The following is a 21,199-nucleotide window of genomic DNA, read 5'->3' as shown; positions in this document are numbered from 1 at the left end:
AATTCAAATGACTCGCTGTAACAGCTTTATTAAAATACTGCTTTCGTGTGTGTGTTTTTAGAAAAGGAAACCTAACTGTGTTACCAAATGCCTCGAAGAATAAGGCAGCATTCTTGAGGCTTCCCTGTTAAAACTTGATAATGGTATCAGTCTTCATTTAACAAGAAATGTCTGCAAAAAAAAGAGAAACAATAAAAACATTAATTTCCCATTACGCTCGGCAATGACTTGATCGAATCCCCTTTGGTCCTGAAAACGGATATTAGGGAAGACAATATATTATGATTATTGCAACACCTGCATTTTTGAAACTCAATCTGCAGCCACCAGCCCTCCAATAACGCGGCAGGCGGGACGAGCCAGTCAGGTCCATTTTTCTTTTGTCTTGGAAGCTGTTCCAAATGGGCCAATTCTTATCTGCAGCTCCCCTCATTAAGGTGTCATTTAAAACCTCCGTGGTGCTCTTGACAGGTTTATGCCTCCCGGCAGATTAAATGATGAAAGATAAATGTATTCTTGAGCTATCGGAGATGATTTTAGTATCTAAAGAAAGCGCAGTTGAAGGGTAGAAAAACACTGCGTTGCTCCATCACTGGAGAAAGCCCATGAGATAGCAGGTCAGAGGAGGGGGACCAATAGCCAGCTACCTGGAGATGCCATTGAGGAGTGTACGTGGGACATTCTGGTTGCAGAGAAGATGCTCAGTCCTTGAGCTACAAAGCCACTTCCACCCTGCAGAGGAGGTGGGATTGCGGGCATCCCGGCACCACCACGCGTGTGGTGGCTGGAGCCCAGCCCTCACACGATTGGGGGAATCCCTGGCCACGTCATCCCCTGGCCAGCCAGTCGGCTGGCTTTGGGGGCATGGCCTGCCCGATTTAAATGCAGGTGAAGCCAGGGATCTCCCTCTTTTCCTGCATACCAGCTGTTCCTGTTTCCCACCCTCCTGCCCTTTAAGGTTTTCGTTCCTTGACCTTCCTATGGACCTTGGTTGGTCGCCGTTGAGGGGCCTGGTAGGAAATTTTCCACTTGGCAAATTTAGGAACTAGGGGAGTTCCTAGTTGATATGCATCAGCAGGACTCCCCCTACTGGTGGTTAACTCTTCCCGGACTTCAAGCAGACAGGCTGGAGTCAGATATACGTAGTTGGTTAGGTCCAATGCCTAAGCCAATACCGCTCATCACCTGTAACCAATAAAGTTGTGGCGTTATTTAGTCGATTAACCTTAATAATTGTGTTATGTGTCATTATATCCCCGGGGGGGGGGGGGGCGGAACTCGCCACGCAATGCTTCTGCTCACACCTGTACTAGCAGTCGGTACTTCCAGGAGGTTGGGGAAGAGAGTGAACCATCACTGTCCCCTCTGGCATTTGTCTTTTGCTGCTGCCAGCTTCCTCTGGAATAAGACTATGGCAGCCATTTCTGTGTCACGCACTCCTCCCCCTGAACTTTATTTAAGCCAGGCTCCTCGCAGAGCAGCAAGGCCGGTGCCAGAAATGTTATTGTCAGCTAGTTGTTGCTTTGCTAGCAATGTTTTACAGGTTGCAGTTGTTTCACCGATGAAGAAGAAACGACAATAATAATAATAATAATTTATTATTTATACCCCGCCCATCTGGCTGGGCTTCCCCAGCCACTCTGGGCGGCTTCCGAAAGAATATTAAAATACTATAATACATCAAACATTAAAAGCTTCCTGAAACAACGGGGCTGCCTTCAGATGTCTTCTGAAAGTCTGGTAGTTGTTGTTCTCTTTGACATCTGGTGGGAGGGTGTTCCACAGGGAAGGCGCCACTACCGAGAAGGCCCTCTGCCTGGTTCCCTGTCAAAAACGTACTGGGAGCCAATGTAGGTCTTTCAAGACCGGTGTTATGTGGTCTCTGCGGCTGCTCCCAGTCACCAGTCTAGCTGCCGCGTTCTGGATTAGTTGTAGTTTCCGGGTCACCTTCAAAGGTAGCCCCACGTAGAGCGCATTGCAGTAATCCAAGCGGGAGATAACCAGAGCATGCACCACTCTGGCAAGACAGTCTGCGGGCAGGTAGGGTCTCAGCCTGGGTACCAGGTGGAGCTGGTAAACAGCTGTCCTGGACACAGAATTGACCTGTGCCTCCATGGACAGCAGTGAGTCCAAAATGACTCCCAGGCTGCGCAGCTGGTCCTTCCGGGGCACAGTTACCCCATTCAGGACCAGGGAATCCTCCACACCTGTGCCTCCTCTCCCCCAAAAACAGTACTTCTGTCTTGTCAGGATTCAACCTCAATCTGACAAGATCCTCTCTCACCATTATATCTTAACTTTCATCCCCTAGAGAGGAAGGTGTGCCCTCCCAGCTCTCACCTGAGCTCACCCTTCCCTTGTCACAGCCTCTGATCCTGGGAGATCTCCTCTTATCCGCCTCTCTTGAGGGGCCCTCAAAATATCCTTCCCCTTCATCTGTATACAGTTCTTGCCAAAGTGCAAGGAGAGAGAATATAAGAAGAGTAAACTACCAAGGGAGAGAAAGAGAGAGAGAGAGAATATACGTAACGGACAGATGGATAGCTGGAGGTCATTTTATTGATGATTTGTTAATTATTCTATATGATTTATGCTAGAGTTGTGATGTTTTATTATGTTGTTTCACGTTGTTGTTATTCATTGTTTGCAAGCCAAAGATCCAGGACAAAGCATCGCCATTCGGAAATTCCACCTTTGAAATCCCAGTAATGCCTGGGAAAATCCAGTCGTTTGGCAGCCCTTTGCCCCCCCCCCTCCATGTCAGCTCTTCATATTCTACAACATTTCTCCAAGGAAAATAGGGATGCCCTAAATAATAATAATAATAATAATAATAATATTGATTATGGGTTCTAGCCTGCCCATCCAACTAGGTTGCCCAAGCCACTCTGGGTGGCTTCCAACATACAGAAAAAGATAATAAACATCAAACATTTAAAAACATTTTAAAAACTTCCTTTGGGGGCACATAACTCCCTACCCTTCAACATTTTTCCAATGAAAATAGGGACGTCCTAAGTAAAACCAGGACATTATGGGATCAAATCAGAAACCGGGACGGCTTCTGTACCTCCTGGAAAACAGGGACACTTGGGGAGTTTGAGCTCTTGACAGCTGCCCCCTGAGAAGACCTTCTTATCCCCATGGCCCGTCATGTGACGTTATGCGTGGGAACCTTTTGCCTTCCTGACCCTTACGCAGAAGCCGCTGGCTAGATCCATCACGCTGTAAGTGAGCCTCATGAGCTAAAAAGCCAGGCCAGCAATCACTCCCGGTCCCTGAGGCTTCCACTTAGCTGAATATCTCCAGCATCTAATCCAGCCATTGCCCCCCTAACTAGAAACTGCAATTTGTTCGTTTTCTGGTTTAAAATGCTTCCCACTGTGTTTGGATGTGCATTTGTGGGGTCAGAAGGAATCTTAACTCTCTCTCTCTCTCTCTCTCTCTCTCTCTCTCTCTCTCTCTCTCTCTCTCTCTCTCTCTCTCTCTCTCTCCTATGTTTGCATATATCCCAGTTCCCCCCCCTGCTTGAAGCTGCTGGCTCCATACGGAGAGATGCAGAAATGGCCATGCTTTTGAGCAAGCAAAGCCTTCCTTTCATCTACCTCCAGCTGAGGCTGTTGTTGCTTAGAAAGGCTCAGCATCCTTCCAAGCGCTGCTGTGAAAATCAGGATGATTCCCTCTCCCCCAGGCTCTTGCAGGAAAGCAGAAGCATGGGTCCAAGGGCCCGGTGCCCCCAGTGGAGTAATAAATGCAAATTACTGCAACATTCAGCATGTACCTGCGAGGTAAGCTGGCGAGGGGAGGGGAGCAGAGGCAGCAACTAGGTTTGGGAAGGGATGCAGCACCTAGGAGAGTTTTCAGTGCAGCATTTATATTTTATAAGCTGCTTATTTACTGCAGATTCTGCAGATTAGCTCACTATTACTATTTTGTAGACTCATCCCATTGCTCTTCCTCCGAGGAGGGAGAAGCTGTTCTTCTAGTCCCACTTCACGGAACACAGCAACACACACTTCCTGTCTCTGTCACTTCCCACTCTGTGGAGTCAAAACATACACCGTTATGTGAAACACAACAATCCCATGACTGCAATCACGGAGCAGGAATTCTAACAGGTGGGCCACTGGTCTGATCCTGTAGGCTCAGCTTATAGTGTTACATTTGCAGATATAGGACATACTCTTAGTGGAGCTGGCTTCAGGCGGCAGCCCTGCTAGCAGCAGGGGCGGAGGAGGTGGGGCTGTCCACCCTGGGTGTCATCACTGAGGGGGGTGACATTCAGCGTGCCGCCCGCCTGCGACTCCCAAGCCTACCCCGAGCCTTTGGGGGAAGAGGGGGAGCTGCACTGCCTTGCCAGTGGCCTTCCCCCCTTCCCCCTTGTTTTGACACCTCGGAGGAGGCTTGGGAGTCGCGGGTGGGCTGCGTGCTGTTGCCCCCGTTCCTGGGCTGCTTCCTGGGGGGGGGGGAGCCTCCCCAAAGCTGTCAAAAGGAAGAGGGAAGGGAGGAAGGCTGCTGGCCGAACAGCACGGCTCCCTCTCTCCCACCCCCCATCCAGGAAGCAGCCCTCCATGGGTGCCTTGCTCCACCCCCCTGGGACACTTGCCTCGGCACCCCCCTGGGATGCTCTCCCTGCCCCATGGCCCTGCCCCTGGATCCACAGTACATGCGGCACACCAGGTGCCCAAGCATCTAGCTCCACCTCTGGCTAGCAGGGCAACTCTGTGTTGCAAAGATGGCTGTCAACGTAACATGACAGCTGGCAACATCAACCTGGCCATGTGGGAATCCCTTGCAGATGACAGGAGGTGGTCAGGTTGTGCATCTGCAGCAGTGACCAGAAGAGGAATGACCGCTGGGAGGAGTGCAGAGAGAAGAAAAGCCCTGGTGCATCTGCAGCAGCGCAACCGGGCACCTTCCTCTGCCCCAGCTGCAACAAAACATGTCTCTCCAGTATTGGTCTCTACAGCCACAGCAGGCACTGAAACTCTCTGATGGTTTGACCTAACCTCCAGAAATGGACTCCTGCATTGTCTTCTGAGATAGACGGATACCAACAGGCCAATGTCTGAAAGCAAGATGAGCGCCGCAACCCCATAGTCGCCTTTAACTGGACTTAACTGCCCAGGGGTCCTTTACCTTTTTACCTTTATGGAAGTGAGTCGTGGGCAACTCACAAGCATCAGGTGCGAGGCCTCACCCCCTTCCACATGCGCTGTGTCAGGAAGATTTTGGGCATCACATGGCAGGACAGAATCCCAAACCAAGCTGTGCTCTCCCATGCGCACATTCCGGGCATGCTCACATTCTGTCTCAGTGACATCTACACTGGCTTGGTCATGCCCATGGAAGATGGCAGGATCCTCAAGGATGTTCTCCATGGGGAAATGGCTTCTGGCGCCAGGCCCATTGGCAGACCAACTCTGCACTGCAAACGGGACATGAAGGCTGGCCACACACCCCTTGTCATGTGGGAATCCCTTGCAGATGACAGGAGACAGTCAGGTTCTAAATCCACAGCAGGGACCCAGAGGAGGAGGAATGACCACTGGGAGGAGCACAGAGAGAAGGAACGCCCTAGTGCATTCGCAGCAGCGCAACTGGGCACCTTCCTCTGCCCCAGCTGCAACAAAACATATCTCTCCCGTATCTAGTAGCACCTTAAAGACCAACTAAGTTAGTTCTTGGTATGAGCTTTCGTGTGCATGCACACTTCTGTGTATCTGAAGAAGTGTGCATGCACACGAAAGCTCATACCAAGAACTAACTTAGTTGGTCTTTAAGGTGCTACTGGAAGGATTTTTTTTATTTTGACTATGGCAGACCAACACGGCTACCTATCTACTACTCTCCCGTATCTGTCTCTGCAGCCACAGCAGGTGCTGTAACTCTCTGACGCTTTGACCTAACCTCCAAAGGTGGACTCCTCCATTGTCTCCCGAGACAGACGGATACCAACAGGCCAATGTTGAGAGAAGCATGAGCTCAGAGGACAATTTGCAAGTCATGTAACTCTTTCACAGTAGCTTATAGAGCAGAGGATTCCCATGGATTTTTCGTTTGGAGCCTTTCAGCTTGATGATACGGTGGAATGTCAAGGGATCAGCTCCTAACTTACGACGGATACAACGCGCGACAGCTTTCTGCTTTCCTTATGTGCCAAGAGAGAGACTCGCCAGCTTTGCCTGTTTGCAGTGATAGTTCAGTCTTGATGGGACTCGGCTGGTATCTGAGTGGCGTTTGGGGAAGCAATGCAAATAATCTCTGCTGTCCTGGTGTCTGAGAAGCCGTGTGTGTTCCGGTGGGGAATCTGGTAGTTTCCACAGCTCTGAACATCACTGCCTGGCTTTTCAGTCCACGTTGGGTCTCAACAGCAGCTTTGCAAGCCACCCATGGCTCAGGAGGGAAATGAGGGCAGCCGAAAGCTCAGAGTGGGGAGTTGCGGGAAGAGGCAGGAAAGCAAGCTGGAAGCCGAGCTTGCCTCATTGCTGCAAGAAAGCGAGAGCTAATCCTCGGAGTTGCCAAGATTTAAAGCTGTGGTTTTAGCTGCGATTCCTGCATCGCAGGAACATGGACTAGGTGACGCTTCCAACTCTACAATTCTATGAGTCTTTGGTTCATTGGAGGCATTTAAGCAGAATTCAGATGGCCGTCTGTCAGGGGTTTTTTTGCTATAATTCCTGCCTTGTGGGGGTTGAGCTAGATGACCCCTTGGGGCCCCTTGCAACTCTACAATGATATGGTTTTAAAGCACGATGGGGGTGGAGACGCTTCTTCAGTTGGGTTGGGCTAGATGACCTTGGGGGGTCCCTTCCAACTCTACCATAACTCTCTTCTCTGGCTCCCCCTACAGCTGTTCTCCAGTCATTAATAATCCATTTGGAAATGCAATTCTTGCTCGCATGATGAGCCTGTCATGGATACCCATCATTTGGCTTCCTTGGTGCTGCCTGCTCCGGACATCCCTTACTTAATGTGACAGGTACAATAACCCATCAAGATAAGAGGGTCATTCTCCTGAGATGATTTAGCCATGTTGTACTTAGTAGTAAATGACCTTCTCTCTCTCTCTCTCTCTCTCTCTCTCTCTCTCTCTCTCTCTCTCTCCTTTTCCTTCTCCCTCTGATCTGTGGCTGAAGGTTAGCGCATGTCAAATATGTTTCCTGACAGCGTCTGCAGTTACTAAATTAACTCAAGAATTAGCGAGGGAGCGAGGGGCACTCCTACTGACATTTAATACGCTCCCAATCCGAATGTCCTTCTTCGGGAACAATGTTTTCATTTTGTTTCTTGGTTTATCTCCCACAGTGCATTCATATTGGGACATCTTGACAGATGCAACTCTGGGTTAACAGTTGACGTCTCACTGCAATCTTATAAAGCAAGGAGAAAAAACACTGTTTCCCCACAAAATCTTTTCTGTCTCTCGTTGTAAATGAAATATACTCGGAGTTGCGTAGTGATTTCATGCTATTTATTGCAGCTCGTAAAACAGTGGATGACGCTCCCCCACCCCCAAATCTCATGCTTTATATACATTATTTACACAATGGGTCCCATTTGATTTGCTGGTTCTGCTTCCCTCCTGGAGCCTGATTGGTCTTTTCCTACCTGCCCATTCTAGGATCCTACCTGCCTTTTGTTCTAGGATCCAAGCGTAGTACAGTGTGGTGTAGTGGTTAAGAGCGGTGGACTCGTAATCTGGGGAACCGGGTTCGCGTCTCCGCTCCTCCACCTGCAGCTGCTGGGTGACCTTGGGCCAGTCACACTTCTCTGAAGTCTCTCAGCTACACTCACCTCACAGAGTGTTTGTTGTGGGGGAGGAAGGGAAAGGAGAATGTTAGCCGCTTGGAGACTCCTTAAAGGGAGTGAAAGGCGGGATATCAAATCCAAACTCCTCTTCCTCCTCCTCCTCCTCCTCCTCCTCCTCCTCCTCCTCCTCCTCCTCCTCTTCTTCTTCTTCATAACACCCCTCACCTCTAAGTTCCCATTGCACCTGGAAGGTTTGCATTTGTAGTCATTGAGGTATGCCGGTCACCTACGTATGCGTTTGTGGTCTGGGGTGTCCCTCAGTAGGGGTTCCTGGTTCTGATTCTTGTTCCAGGGTTGCCGGAGCTGTTTGGTCAAGCGCCGCTGGTCTGCTCGGTTGTGGCTCTGGTACCCGTGGCCGCTCAGGCTCGGGGCCACCTCTGGGCTTACTAGTTCTGCCTCCCTTGCCCGCTCCTCATGCTTTACTGGCCTCACCTCCCTGCTGTCCCATTGGGTCCCCACCATCGTTCTGCCCGGACACTGAGGTCCAGCACCGAGGGCCTTCTGCCATGGTTGAGATTCCTGCAGTCTGGGGGGGGGGGGGTTGGACTAGATGCCCCTCGGGTACCTTCCAACTCTTTTTAAAAAAAAATATTAAATTTTATTAAATGTTACAAAAAATGAATAGAAAAAAAGAAATAGAAACCATACATAACCATACATAAAAACATTTTGTCTACACAATTTTCCAGAATGCAGACTAGAAAAGAAGAAAGAAAGAAAGAAAGAAAGAAAGAAAGAAAGAAAGAAAAGGATGAAGAGAAAAAATACTTTTCATAATAATTCCAAATTCATACTTCAAACATTACAATATATAAATCCTAGTTAAAATATTATAAAAGACTTCCACTGCATTCACCACGCGTCTCTTGGTTATCTAATTCACCTTTACATCTGTTCCTCAGTCACTTCCTTTCCTTAAATTCTTTCATAGTCCATCTAATCTTTGTATTCTCTGTATTCTTCACAAGGTTAGTCTAAGCACAACCAAACTTTCATGTTTGATCCCTGTTTGCGTAAATATTCATTTAAGCATTCCCATTGTTCCTGTACCATAGTTTTAGATTTATGCCTTATTATGTCCGTCAATTTTGCTAACTCCAGATACTCACATAGTTTAGTTAATTTTATCTTTGGGAATATCCTTACTCAAAATTCCTAAGAAGTATGCTTCTGCCCTTTAGTTATATGAAAGCTTTATTAATTTTTTAATTTCTTCATGGATCATTTCCCAGAATTTTTTTGAGCTCTTTCGTCCGAGTCCAATGCTCTCCTTCCTTCTTGCGTGTCTGAGGGGCAAAATGTGCTGTGTTTTGAGATCTGAAACACATGCTGTCGAAATCGTGCCACATCCCAGCATGGCGCAATTAGAGCGAAAGCAGAGGTGAGCCATGGAAATGGCTTCTGTTATGCTACACTGCACTCTGGGGGAGCCCAGCAGTGGGAGCCAAGGGCTGCTCTTCCCCTTCATGCCAGAGGGGGTGGGAGAAAGGGAGTATCCCCCCCCCCTCGCTCTGGCGGTTCCTGGAGAAGTTAGAACCAGCAATGAAAGAACAGCAGATCTCAAAGAGAGCGAGGCAAACGTTGCAAATTCCTTTCTCAGCTTATGAGACTGTTGTAAACAATCATCTGCCCCTGTTCCCTTATGGGGTGTCCAAGAGCCCATATAGAGTCCTTACATAGGTTCCCTATTGGTAGGAGAAAATAACAGAGGCCAACCAGAGAATATTGAGAAGCAAAGTGGCTAGTAAGCCTGATCTTTATTGATCTGTTGCAACAGGGTGCTCCCCTCACCTGCAGGAAAGGAGGAGGAACCCAGAACCAAGGTGTGTCCACCCTTATATAGACATTTTAAATTCCCTGCCCTGGAGCTCAAGACCACCCCTCCATACATCATACTTACATCACAGAAGGGGTGTAACCTAAGACCACCCCTCCATACATCATGCCTACATCACAGAAAAGGCAGTCTATAGCAGAAATCTGAGTGCCTTGTTTATCTCGTCTGACAGGTTACCTATTAATGCTCACTTGATTGGATACCCTGGGGAGCCTGGCCAGTCTTTTGTAATGATAAGTACTTAGTTCCTGAACCAGGTCACAGGCTCACACCCTGTTCATATCTTAAATGTGCCCTTAAGACAGGATTTGTGAAGGAAAAGACAATGGGGAGGCTTTTCCATTTTCCTTTGACCTTGCAGAGAAAACATTTGGTCAGTTTGGGAATAAAAAATGGTTCCAGGTCGGTCTTCCTGTGCTGATCTATGTACGTGCTTGGTTGGTACACTTATGAACATTTATCTAAGACCTTAAAATTCTTATCACTTTTCGGGATCTCCTTGTCTGACCATGGAAAAGCCGTCCCAAACCATGGGCTAAGCCATTGTCGTGTGTCCCCTAAGGAACTGCCCATGCGTGGCATGCAATAAAGCAGCTGGAAAATGGACTTCCCTTGCAAGTCCAAGGCTTCCGTGCCTGGGGGAGTCTTCTTGCTGCGCCTCTGCATGAGTCAGCGTTCTGGAGTTGTTCTCCACTTTGCCAGTGGCTGCATTTCTGGAGGGTGGCTGGTGCTTAGTTACTTGAGCAAACCCTAATCCCGGAGCAAGCCAAATCTTTATATCCCAGCTCAATCACGGAGTTCATCTGCAAGCCGCTGACCTGAAACTGAGCATTAAGTGTCGTCAGCCCAGTCCTGTGGAACTGTCTGCCACTAGGTGCCGAAGAATTGATGCTTTTGAATTATGGTGCCAGAGGAGACTCTTGAGAGTCCCATGGACTGCAAGAAGATCAGACCTATCCATTCTTAAGGAAATCAGCCCTGAGTGCTCACTGGAAGGACAGATCATGAAGCTGAGGCTCCAAGACTTTGACCACCTCATGAGAAGAGAAGACTCCCTGGAAGATACCCTGATGTTGGGAAAGATGGAGGGCACAAGGAGAAGGGGACGACAGAGGACGAGATGGTTGGACAGTGTTCTCAAAGCTACGAAGATGAGTCTGACCAAACTGCGGGAGGCAGTGGAAGACAGGAGGGCCTGGCGTGCTCTGGTCCATGGGGTCATGAAGAGGCGGACACGACTAAACGACTAAACAACAACAACAGATGACTTCTCTTTTAAACTTTAAATGCCTTCTGCAAACTTTACACTGCCAGGTTTATGCCGACAGTTACTTCTTTCTGTAACTGCCACTGCCCAGGCGTCGCCAAACTAATCTTTTCTAAATTGGTTGCTTCTCACTGAATGAGAACGGGGCCAAGTGATGTTGGGGGGATGAAGTATGGAAATTTAGCACCCAGGCCATTTAAATTCCAAGTTGCAAACAGTTGAAGTTGCAGCCTGTCTCCATTAAGCTGGCCCAACGTATTTTTGCACAATCACTCTTTGTTTTGCATGCATGTTTTCTTTTGATGTACACTCATTAATTTCCTTTTTTTACAGTTTTTTATTTATACTTTTCAAATTTATACATTTCATGAATTTTACAATCCCTTTAACATTTCAAAATTTGACTTCCTTCTCCCTCCTTCTGTGGTTCCTTAAATTTATTTTTTCAAATCTTCTGCACATCCAAATTCATTTAACTTGCTCATTTAATTATCTACTGTAAATATGTACTCGTACAGAAGCTGAAGAGCTTAGGGAGGAGTTACCCAATTATGAGATAATGACAAGGGAGCCAGAAAGGGAGGGTAGGGCTAGTTGAGATGTCCCTTGAGAGTGTGGGGGACCGCCCCCCTCACCATGGACTCGGAGGTCCAAACGTATCAGAAAGCAAAGGAGTCAGAGGGATGGAGGAACTTATCGTTGACGCCTAAAATGCTGCGGAAGCCAGAAGGAGAATTTAGAGTAGTCAACTGCCCTCCTTGCGGAGAGCTGTGTATCTGTTCTCACAATATGACGCTGTAATAAAAGGACTATGAATATATCAACTGCTCATTAATTTGCATCTGTGAAGTTATGGAAGGGGAGAACTCTCCACGTCTGACAGTACAGTCATACCTTGAGTTGAATGTGCTTCAAGTTCAGTGTTTTCAGGTTGCGCTCCGTGGCGACCCAGAAGTAATGGAACAGGTTGCTTCTGGGTTTTGCCACTCGCGCATGCGCAGACGCTCAAAATGACATCACGTACATGCGCAGAAGCGGTGAATCGCGACCCGTGCACGAGCAGACCCGTCTTGCGTTCTGCTCAGGATGCGAATGGGGCTCCGGAACGGATCCCCTTCGCATCCAGAGGTACCACTGTACCTGTGTTCAGTCTAATGTATGAATGTGTCTATACCTAGCAAGAAGCCCCCCCCCCTTTTATAGCATTGTTGAGAAGCACGGCAGTGAAGTAAAGATAAAGGTAAAGGTAGCCCTGACCATTAGGTCCAGTCGTGACCGACTCTGGGGTTGCGGCGCTCATCTCACTCTATAGGCCGAGGGAGCCGGCATTTGTCCACAGACAGCTTCCGGGTCATGTGGCCAGCATGACTAAGCCGCTTCTGGCGAACCAGAGCAGCGCACGGAAACACCACTTACCTTCCCACCAGAGCGGTACCTATTTATCTACTTGTTCTTTGACGTGCTTTCGAACTGCTAGGTGGGCAGGAGCAGGGACCGAGCAACGGGAGCTCACCCCATCGTGGGGATTCGAACCACCGACCTTCTGATCAGCAAGTCCTAGGCTCTGTGGTTTAACCCACAGCGCCACCCCAGCAAATGCCAACACTGCAAGCTTGGGTTTATTTTTTTTAAAGTCTCCTTTTCCCTTTGCATCCCATTTGCTACTTCCTTTTGTTTTCTCTTAGGTTTCTCTTTCTCTTACGTTTTTCACCGGGGTGCTCCCCAGCTGTGCAAGCAACAAACCAGGGTGTCATGTAATTGTTTTGGTGACTCACTGAAGCTTGCTGCTCCCCCCCCCCCGATTTGCGGCTGCCTCGCTAGCATTCCTAGGTGGCACAGGTGGGGGGGGGCGCGCGTAATGCCACAAAACATTATGAGTCACTGAAGAAGAGCTGTCTGGGAAAAAGTGACAGGATTCCAGTTGTTCACAGAGCAAGCTTGTAATTATTGACCCAAAGATGATTCAGTTAGTGTCTCTGTGTGGAACATCACGCCAGGAAAGCTTCAGCTGTTCAGCTTTCAGGAGCTCCGTCCACTTGGCATCTGGTTCCGCCATCAGTAATAGAATTATATAACCATAGAATCGTAGCGTTGGAAGGGACCCTGAGGGTCATCTAGTCCAACCCCCTGCAGTGCAGGAATCTCAACCAGAGCATCCCTCTCAAAGCAGTTTAACAATTAAAAAAAGCCTCAGCAGCAGAAATCTATATGCAACCATAGAAAAACAGTGAAAATAGAAAGTTCTTCCTGAGGTTTAGTCAGAACCTCCTTTCTTGTAACTTGAAGCCATGGATTCGAGTCCTACCCTCCGGAGCAGGAGAAAACAAATACACCTCCAGAGAAGCGGACACGGAGCAATGGATCCAAACTACAAGAAAGAAGATTCCACCTAAACATTAGGAAGAACTTCCTGACAGTAAGAGCTGTTCGACAGTGGAATTTGCTGCCAAGGAGTGTGGTGGAGTCTCCTTCTTTGGAGGTCTTTAAGCAGAGGCTTGACAACCATATGTCAGGAGTGCTCTGATGGTGTTTCCTGCTTGGCAGGGGGTTGGACTCGATGGCCCTGGTGGTCTCTTCCAACTCTAGGATTCTAAATGTCTGAAGAGACGTCACATGGAAGAGGGAGAAAGCTCATCTTAGACAGGACTAACATTGGTTAAAAAAGTGAAATACTTAGGGGTTAACATGACTGCTAAAAATGTGAATTTATTCAAGGATAATTATGAAAAAATGTTGGACTGAAGTGAAAAAGGATTTAGAAGTATGGACAAATTTGAAGTTATCATTGCTAGGCCGAATTGCTGTGATAAAAATGAACGTGCTGCCAAGGATGTTATTTTTGTTCCAAACATTGCAAATTTTGGATAAGATGGATTGTTTCAAGAAGTGGCAGAAGGATATTTCTAGTTTTGTTTGGCAGGGCAAGAAGCCTCAAATAAAATTTAAGATATTAACGGATGCCAAAGAAAGAGGTGGATTTGCCCTGCCAGATCTTAAACTTTATTATGAATCAGCGGCTTTATGCTGGCTGAGAGAATGGCTGCTTCTTGAAAATACTGAAGTGTTGGATTTAGAAGGTTTTAACAATGTATTTGGTTGGCATGCATATTTGTGGTACGATAAGGTAAAAATACATAAAGCATTTAAAAATCAACAGAAATACTGTAAAATTAATGAATGTTAGAAAAATGTTGAAATGAAGTTATATGGCTTTAGTAGAAATGTTATAAGGAATTAAGTATAAATAGATTAATAGAGTATTAAAGGGAAAAATAAGGTTAGAATGTGTTAAGATAATTATAGGATAGAAAACAGAGGAAGGTGGAAAGGAATTGCTGAAACAATTAATAGAAGTGGAATACAAAAAGGGAGGTGTGAGGAGGTCGTGGAAATAAGTGAAAGAAAGATAAGATATTGAAACTGGACAGTGTTTTAAATGGTTTTGTTTTGTTTTCTTAGTTGTATGTTAGTGTTTTGTAGTGTTTTTTTGTATTGTATTGTATTGCTGTATGTTTTTTTCTTTTTTGATTTTTTGTAGTGTTGTGTTCAATTTGTTGGAAAACTAATAAATATTATTATTATTTTTTTTTTTAAAAAGAGAAAGCTCATCTTATTCTGCTTTGGTGGGTAGGACTTGATCCAATGGCTTCAAGTTACAATAAAGGAGATTAGTAAGTAAGAGCTATTCAACAGTGGAGCTGACTTTCAACACAGGTGGTGGACTCTCCTTCCTGGAGGTTTGTAAGCAGAGGCTGCATGGACATTGGTCATGGATGCTTCACTTGAGTTTCCAGCATTACAGGGGGTTGGACTAGATGACCCTCAGGGTCCCTTCCAACTCTATGATTCTCTTCTTCTTCTTTGGTGATCCCTCGTGGGCGAGTAAGATTGTCTTCCATAAACACGTTTTTAACAGTGAGTCCGTAAGTGTCTGTGGAGGCCAATTCTGGATCCACACGTCCTTCCACACTGGGGACATTGGTTTCCAGGTGGGAGTTGATGACAGTGAGGTTTTGCCAAGCCTGCCTTCCTCTTAGCACATTTCTCCTTTTTGTCCTGAGTTCAAAAGTCTTCAAAGCCCATGATACCTTTGGTCAAGGCTGTTCTACAACTGGAGCACTCACAGGCCAGTGTTTCCCAATTGTTGGTGTTTATACTACATTTTTTTTAGATTTGCCTTGAAAGCGTCTTTGAACCTCTTTTGTTGACCACCAGCATTACACTTCCTATTTTAAAGTTTCGAAGAGACACAGGTATGAAGTTTACGGCATGTAATGCCTTAAGAGAGAATATTATGAAAATGATATACAGGTGGTACATGACCCCAGTCAAGCTTGCAAAAATCTATCATTTGCCCAATAACAAATGTTGGAAATGTAAAGAAATGGAAGTTACATTCTTTCACCTTTGGTGGACGTGCCCAAAGATTAAGGCTTTCTGGGAAATGATATATAATGAACTGAAAAAGGTATTTAAATATACCTTCCTGAAGAAACCAGAGGCCTTTCTCCTGGGCATTGTCGGCCAATTGGTGCCAAAGAAGGACAGAACTTTTTTAATGTATGCTACAACAGCAGCAAGAATACTCATTGCAAAGTATTGGAAGACACAAGATTTACCCACTCTGGAAGAATGGCAGATGAAGGTGATAGAGTACATGGAATTGGCAGAAATGACGGGCAGAATCCGAGACCAGGGAGAAGAGTTGGTGAAAGAAGACTGGAAGAGATTTAAAGACTATTTACAGAAATATTGTAAAATTAATGAATGTTAGAATGATGTTGGATAGAAACTAAGGGGTTTCCAGCTGTAATGCTTTAGGAGATACGAAAAAAAAGGTTTACAAATGGGTAAAAGCTTAATGGTAAGGATTTGCTGAACTAACAAATTGAAGTGGAATACAAAGAAGGGAGGTATGAGGAGGTCTGGGGAAATAAGTGTAAGGAAGATATGTTATGGAAAATTATTTGTTTTTTAACTGTTTTTATGTTGTATTTTGTATTTTGTTTCTTTTTATTTATTATTTTTTTCATTGTTATGTTTTAAAAACTTTAATAAATATCTTTTGGGGAAAAAAAGTTTGGAAGAGAGTAGTTGATTTGGAAGACGATCATCAGGCATCTGCACAACATGACCAGTCCAACGAAGTTGATGTTGAAGAATCATTGCTTCGACACGGGTGATCTTTGCTTCTTCCAGTACACTGGTATTAGTTCGCCTGTCTTCCCAAGTGATGTGTAAATTTTTTCGGAGACACCGTTGATTAAATCTTTCAGAGCTGGAGATGGCGTTTATAAGCGGTCCATGTTTCCCAAGCATGAAGTAAGGTTGGTAGTACAACAGCTTTGTAAACAAGCGTTTTGGTTTCCCTGCGAATGTCCCAGTCCTCAAACACTCCTGTGATTCAGAAAGCCTTGGCTGAGTGGGCTTGGTAGAATCATAGAATCATAGAGTTGGAAGAGACCACAAGGGCCATCGAGTCCAACCCCCTGCCAAGCAGGAAACACCATCAGAGCACTCCTGACATATGGTTGTCAAGCCTCTGCTTAAAGACCTCCAAAGGAGGAGACTCCACCACACTCCTTGGCAGCAAATTCCACTGTCGAACAGCTCTTACTGTCAGGAAGTTCTTCCTAATGTTTAGGTGGAATCTTCTTTCTTGTAGTTTGGATCCATTGCTCCGTGTCTGCTTCTCTGGAGCAGCAGAAAACAACCTTTCTCCCTCCTCTATGTGACATCCTTTTATATATTTGAACATGGCTATCATATCACCCCTTAACCTCCTCTTCTCCAGGCTAAACATGCCCAGCTCCCTTAGCCGTTCCTCATAAGGCATAAGAAGCCTGTGCTGCTGTTCGCATGGGGAGGAGGGACCTTTTCATGGCAGTGGGAGGGGCCAGTCTTGGTGGCCCTTTGACTACGGTCTTAATTCAACATACAGTCCCTGGCTGCCAATTTACAATCTGCAGCTTGGGCTGATTTTCACCTGAAGGCAACCTGGATCTTACACTCGAATCCTGGTTGGCCACCCTGGGAACAAAATGTGACTCTCGATTTCGGGGGTTCTGGGTTCGAGTCCCACCCTGTGCAAAAGATTCCTGCACTGCAGGAGGTTGCAATTGTGCCGCCTAAAGGCTTTCAGCCTGGCATATCACTGCCATGCCGATACTATGATTCTATGACTAGGTGGGCCCTTGGTCCAATCCAGCAGAATCCTCTTGTGTTCTTATATTTAGGGTTATGTACAGAGCAGAAGAGGGATGGAGATGAATACACACAGACACACATTGAGAGAGGGAGCAGTGAATTATCTGCTGTACTCTCCTGATACCAGAAAAGAAAATAGCTTTTCATTAACGTCTGTTTCCCTGGAAAAGTGAGTAAAAGATCGCAGCTAAGCAATAAAAAAACAACAACACGGGGTTTGTTTGTTTTTTGTTTTTATTTTTTTTAAAAAGCTTTATTGCCTTTCTGTTGCCCTCCAGCCAAATGATTAAAATGTACTGTATATAAAACAGCAGCGCGAGATGGCAAGCTTGATGGTGCCTCGTGGGCTGGCACCCTGCCCAGGACTCAGAATGAAATAAAAACAGGAGGCGAAATGCCCTCTCCTCGCGCCCCCGGGAGAAGCGCAGGAACTCTGCCAAGTGGGCTGCTGGCAGGTCCTTACAAGCAGGAGGCAGGAAAGGTCACTAGGCTCAGGAGATGGAAGGAAGCAGCACGGATTCCCTCTCCCTCTCGGACTTACGCCTTAAGGAACAGGGGAAAACATCAATGATGTGCAAGAGCAGGATTCAGCAAACTTCTTCAGCAGGGGGCCGGTCCACTGTCCCTCAGACCATGTGAGGGGCCAGAGACCTGCATTGGCTCCCAGTACGTTTCCGAGCACAATTCAAAGTGTTGGTGCTGACCTTTAAAGCCCTAAAGAGCCTCAGTGCAGGATACCATTCAGCCTGGACACTGAGGTCAGCGCTGAGGGCCTTCTGGCAGCTCCCTCATTGTGAGAAGCCAAGTTACAGGGACCCAGGCAGAGGGCCTTCTCGGTAGTGGCGCCCGTCCTGTGGAACGCCCTCCCATCAGATGTCAAAGAGAATCTTTGAGACAGAGCGTTCCACCAGGCCGGGGCCAGTGTTGAAAAGGCCCTGACTCTGGTTGAGGCTAATCTGACTTCCTTAGGGCCCGGGACCACTACGGCGTTGCTATTTATGGACCTTAAGGTCCTCCATGGGGCGTATCGGGAGAGGCGGTCCCGTAGGTAGCTGCCGTGTGAGGGAGAGGGAAAGAATGTGTGCACTCGCGACCCACGCGCTGGCGATTCCCACACCATCTGCGGGCCGGATCTAGAAGGCAATTGTACCTGATCCGGCCCATGGGCCTTAGTTTGCTGACCCATGCACAAGAGCCATAGAATCATAGAGTTGGAAGGGACCCCCATGGTCATCTAGTTCCACCCCCTGTAATGCTGGAAACTCAAGTGAAGCATCCATGACAGAAGGGAGAGTTCTCACTCCCAACACTTCCCCAAATCCTGCTTTCCTCCTCATGGGAGCCACAGCCAAGGCAGAGAGGGAGTGCTGTGGCGCATGAGAGAGGAATCTCAGAGTCGGGCCCTTGCAATTTGAGGGTCACCAAGTTGAAGGCAGCGCATGCATGGCCTGTTGAAGATCCCGGGTTGGCGGGAAATGATATATCATGAGTTGAAAAAAATGTTTAAAACAACTTTTTCTAAAGAAAACGCTGAAGTCTTCCTTTTAGGAATTCTAGGTGGCGAAATCCCAAGGGAGCAGAATGTATGCGACCATGGCTGCGTGGATGTTATTGGCCCAGAGATGGAAAGAAGATAAAGTCCCTACCAGAGAGGAATGGCAGATCAAGTTGATGGATTATGCCAAAATGAATAAAATGACTGGAAGAATCAGAAATCAGGAAGACCAAAATTTTAATAAAGAATGGGGGAATTTATAATTTATCTTAAAAGCCATTGTAAACAGTTAAAATCATTAGTAGGATTGGAATAACACTTGTAGATGGAAAAGAGGGAGAGTGGCAGCATGCCTTGTCCTTTTACCAGGTCTGGAAAGATCACGCCCATCCACTAGTCCCATGCAAGGAAGGATGCTCCAGGCCAGATGTTATGTACTAAGCTTGAGGCAAGTAGGATCCTAGAATGCAACAACTGATTGGCTTGCAGGAAAAGACCAATCAGGCTCCAGGAGAAAGTTAACCAGCCTATTAGGCTGGTAGGATCGTAGAATGCAACAACTGATTGGCCTGCAGGAAAAGACCAATCAGGCTCCAGGAGGGAAGCAGAATCAGCCAGTCAGACAGGACTCATTGTGTAAATAATGTATATAAAAGCCTGAGGTTCGGGAGGCAATTCAATCACTGTTTTACAAGCTGCAATAAAGAGCATGAAATCACTACAGGACTCCGAGTATATGTCACCAGGAGGAACAGGAAGTTTCGACTGGCTGGACCAAACATTCCCTTGCATGTCCACTCTGGGAAAACAAGGAATGTTGTACTTGACTGCTCCCAGTGGATTACATCCCATGCTGAGAAGACGAGGAGGGCCCATGAACTGACAGAAAAGCTCCTTCTAGATCAAGGGAAGTAATAGTGATCCCTAAACGGCCTCGGTCCAGTATACCTGAAGGAGCGTCTCCACCTCCATCGTTCTACCCGGACACTGAGGTCCAGCACCGAGGGCCTTCTGGCGGTTCCCTCATTGCGAGAAGCCAAGTTACAGGGAACCAGGCAGAGGGCCTTCTCGGTAGTGGCGCCCTCCCTGTGGAATGCCCTCCCACCAGATGTCAAAGAGAACAACAACTACCAGACTTTTAGAAGACATCTGAAGGCAGCCCTGTTTAGGGAAGCTTTTAATGTTTGATGTACCATAGTATTTTAATATTCTTTTGGAAGCCGCCCAGAGTGGCTGGGGAAACCCAGCCAGATGGGCGGGGTATAAATAATAAATTATTATTATTATTATTATTATTATTATTATTCTAGATCAAGGGAAGTAATAGTGCCACTGTATTCTGCTCTGGTCAGACCTCACCTGGAGTACTGTGTCCAGTTTTGGGCACCACAGTTCAAGAAGGACACTGACAAACTGGAACGTGTCCAGAGGAGGGCAACCAAAATGGTCAAAGGCCTGGAAACGATGCCTTATGAGGAACGGCTAAGGGAGCTGGGCATGTTTAGCCTGGAGAAGAGGAGGTTAAGGGGTGATATGATAGCCATGTTCAAATATATAAAGGGATGTCACATAGAGGAGGGAGAAAGGTTGTTTTCTGCTGCTCCAGAGAAGCGGACACGGAGCAATGGATCCAAACTACAAGAAAGAAGATTCCAGCTAAACCTTAGGAAGAACTTCCTGACAGTAAGAGCTGTTCGACAGTGGAATTTGCTGCCAAGGAGTGTGGTGGAGTCTCCTACTTTGGAGGTCTTTAAGCAGAGGCTTGACAACCATATGTCAGGAGTGCTCTGATGGTGTTTCCTGCTTGGCAGGGGGTTGGACTCGATGGCCCTTGTGGTCTCTTCCAACTCTATGATTCTATGATTCCTTCTAACAGCTCAATCTTTTTGCAAACATATGTTCCTTATCTCAGCCATCAATACAATTGCTCCAGGAGACTTTGAGAGTGGCTGCTGATTCCTCCCTTTTTATCCTACCCCTCTTTTTCTTTGTTTTGCATTAGTAATGGGCGAGGGGGGAAAGTCAAACACACAAGAAGCCTTGAGAGAGGACAGGCTGTCACAGCCCAGCCTGTCAGTCATGAGATGCCATCGCTTTGAAACTTCAGAGAGTTTGTCTGCAGGATGCAAAGCTGCGCTTGATGCCATCGCAAGGGGTAGCAGCAAGCCCAGCTGTCAGGTGGTCCCTCCCTTCCAGCCGCTGTGCATCTCAGCAGGGCCGCTCCGTCTCAAATCACAAAGAAATGCTCCCCCCCCAGCCTCTGGGCTCCCCTCAGCAAAAGTGCCTCCTTCCTCCTTTCCAGCAGAGACAGCTAACCGGCCCGCCTGACTTGCCAAATTCTCCAAGGCTTCCCAGTCAGACAGAAAATGGTGAAGTGTCTTCTCTGCAATGCTCCAGACAGCTCAGAACGTTGGTCGGGATCCCCCGAGAAAGTCACTCTGAGAACAGCCTCCTTTCTCTCCCGGAAACTGGTGGCGCAGATGTTCTTGACAGCATCTAGTTACGTCCGGAGATTTCTTCCCTGTCTCAGGAGGTGCTGGAGGGAAGCTCCGAAACAGAGCCTTCTCCTCCCCTTATATCC

The 21,199-nt window shown here is 47.0% G+C and overlaps 1 long non-coding RNA gene across 1 annotated transcript in view; it reads right to left on the bottom strand.

Annotated features, from left to right (window-relative positions):
• Positions 1–9,537: 9,537 nt before the first annotated feature.
• The window catches only part of LOC308588239, a 156,894-nt gene continuing 145,232 nt past the window's right edge, over positions 9,538–21,199 (bottom strand). The window contains exon 2 of the long non-coding RNA XR_014008605.1: positions 9,538–9,603. This is a non-coding gene — a long non-coding RNA (uncharacterized lncRNA). The remainder of the gene's footprint in view (positions 9,604–21,199) is intronic.

The sequence above is a fragment of the Podarcis bocagei genome (genome assembly GCF_964188305.1).
Source record: "Podarcis bocagei genome assembly, chromosome: 1".
NCBI classification, from domain to species: Eukaryota; Metazoa; Chordata; class Lepidosauria; order Squamata; family Lacertidae; genus Podarcis; species Podarcis bocagei.
The sequence above is the reverse complement of the archived record's forward strand: the minus strand, read 5'-3'. Positions and strand labels throughout refer to the sequence as shown.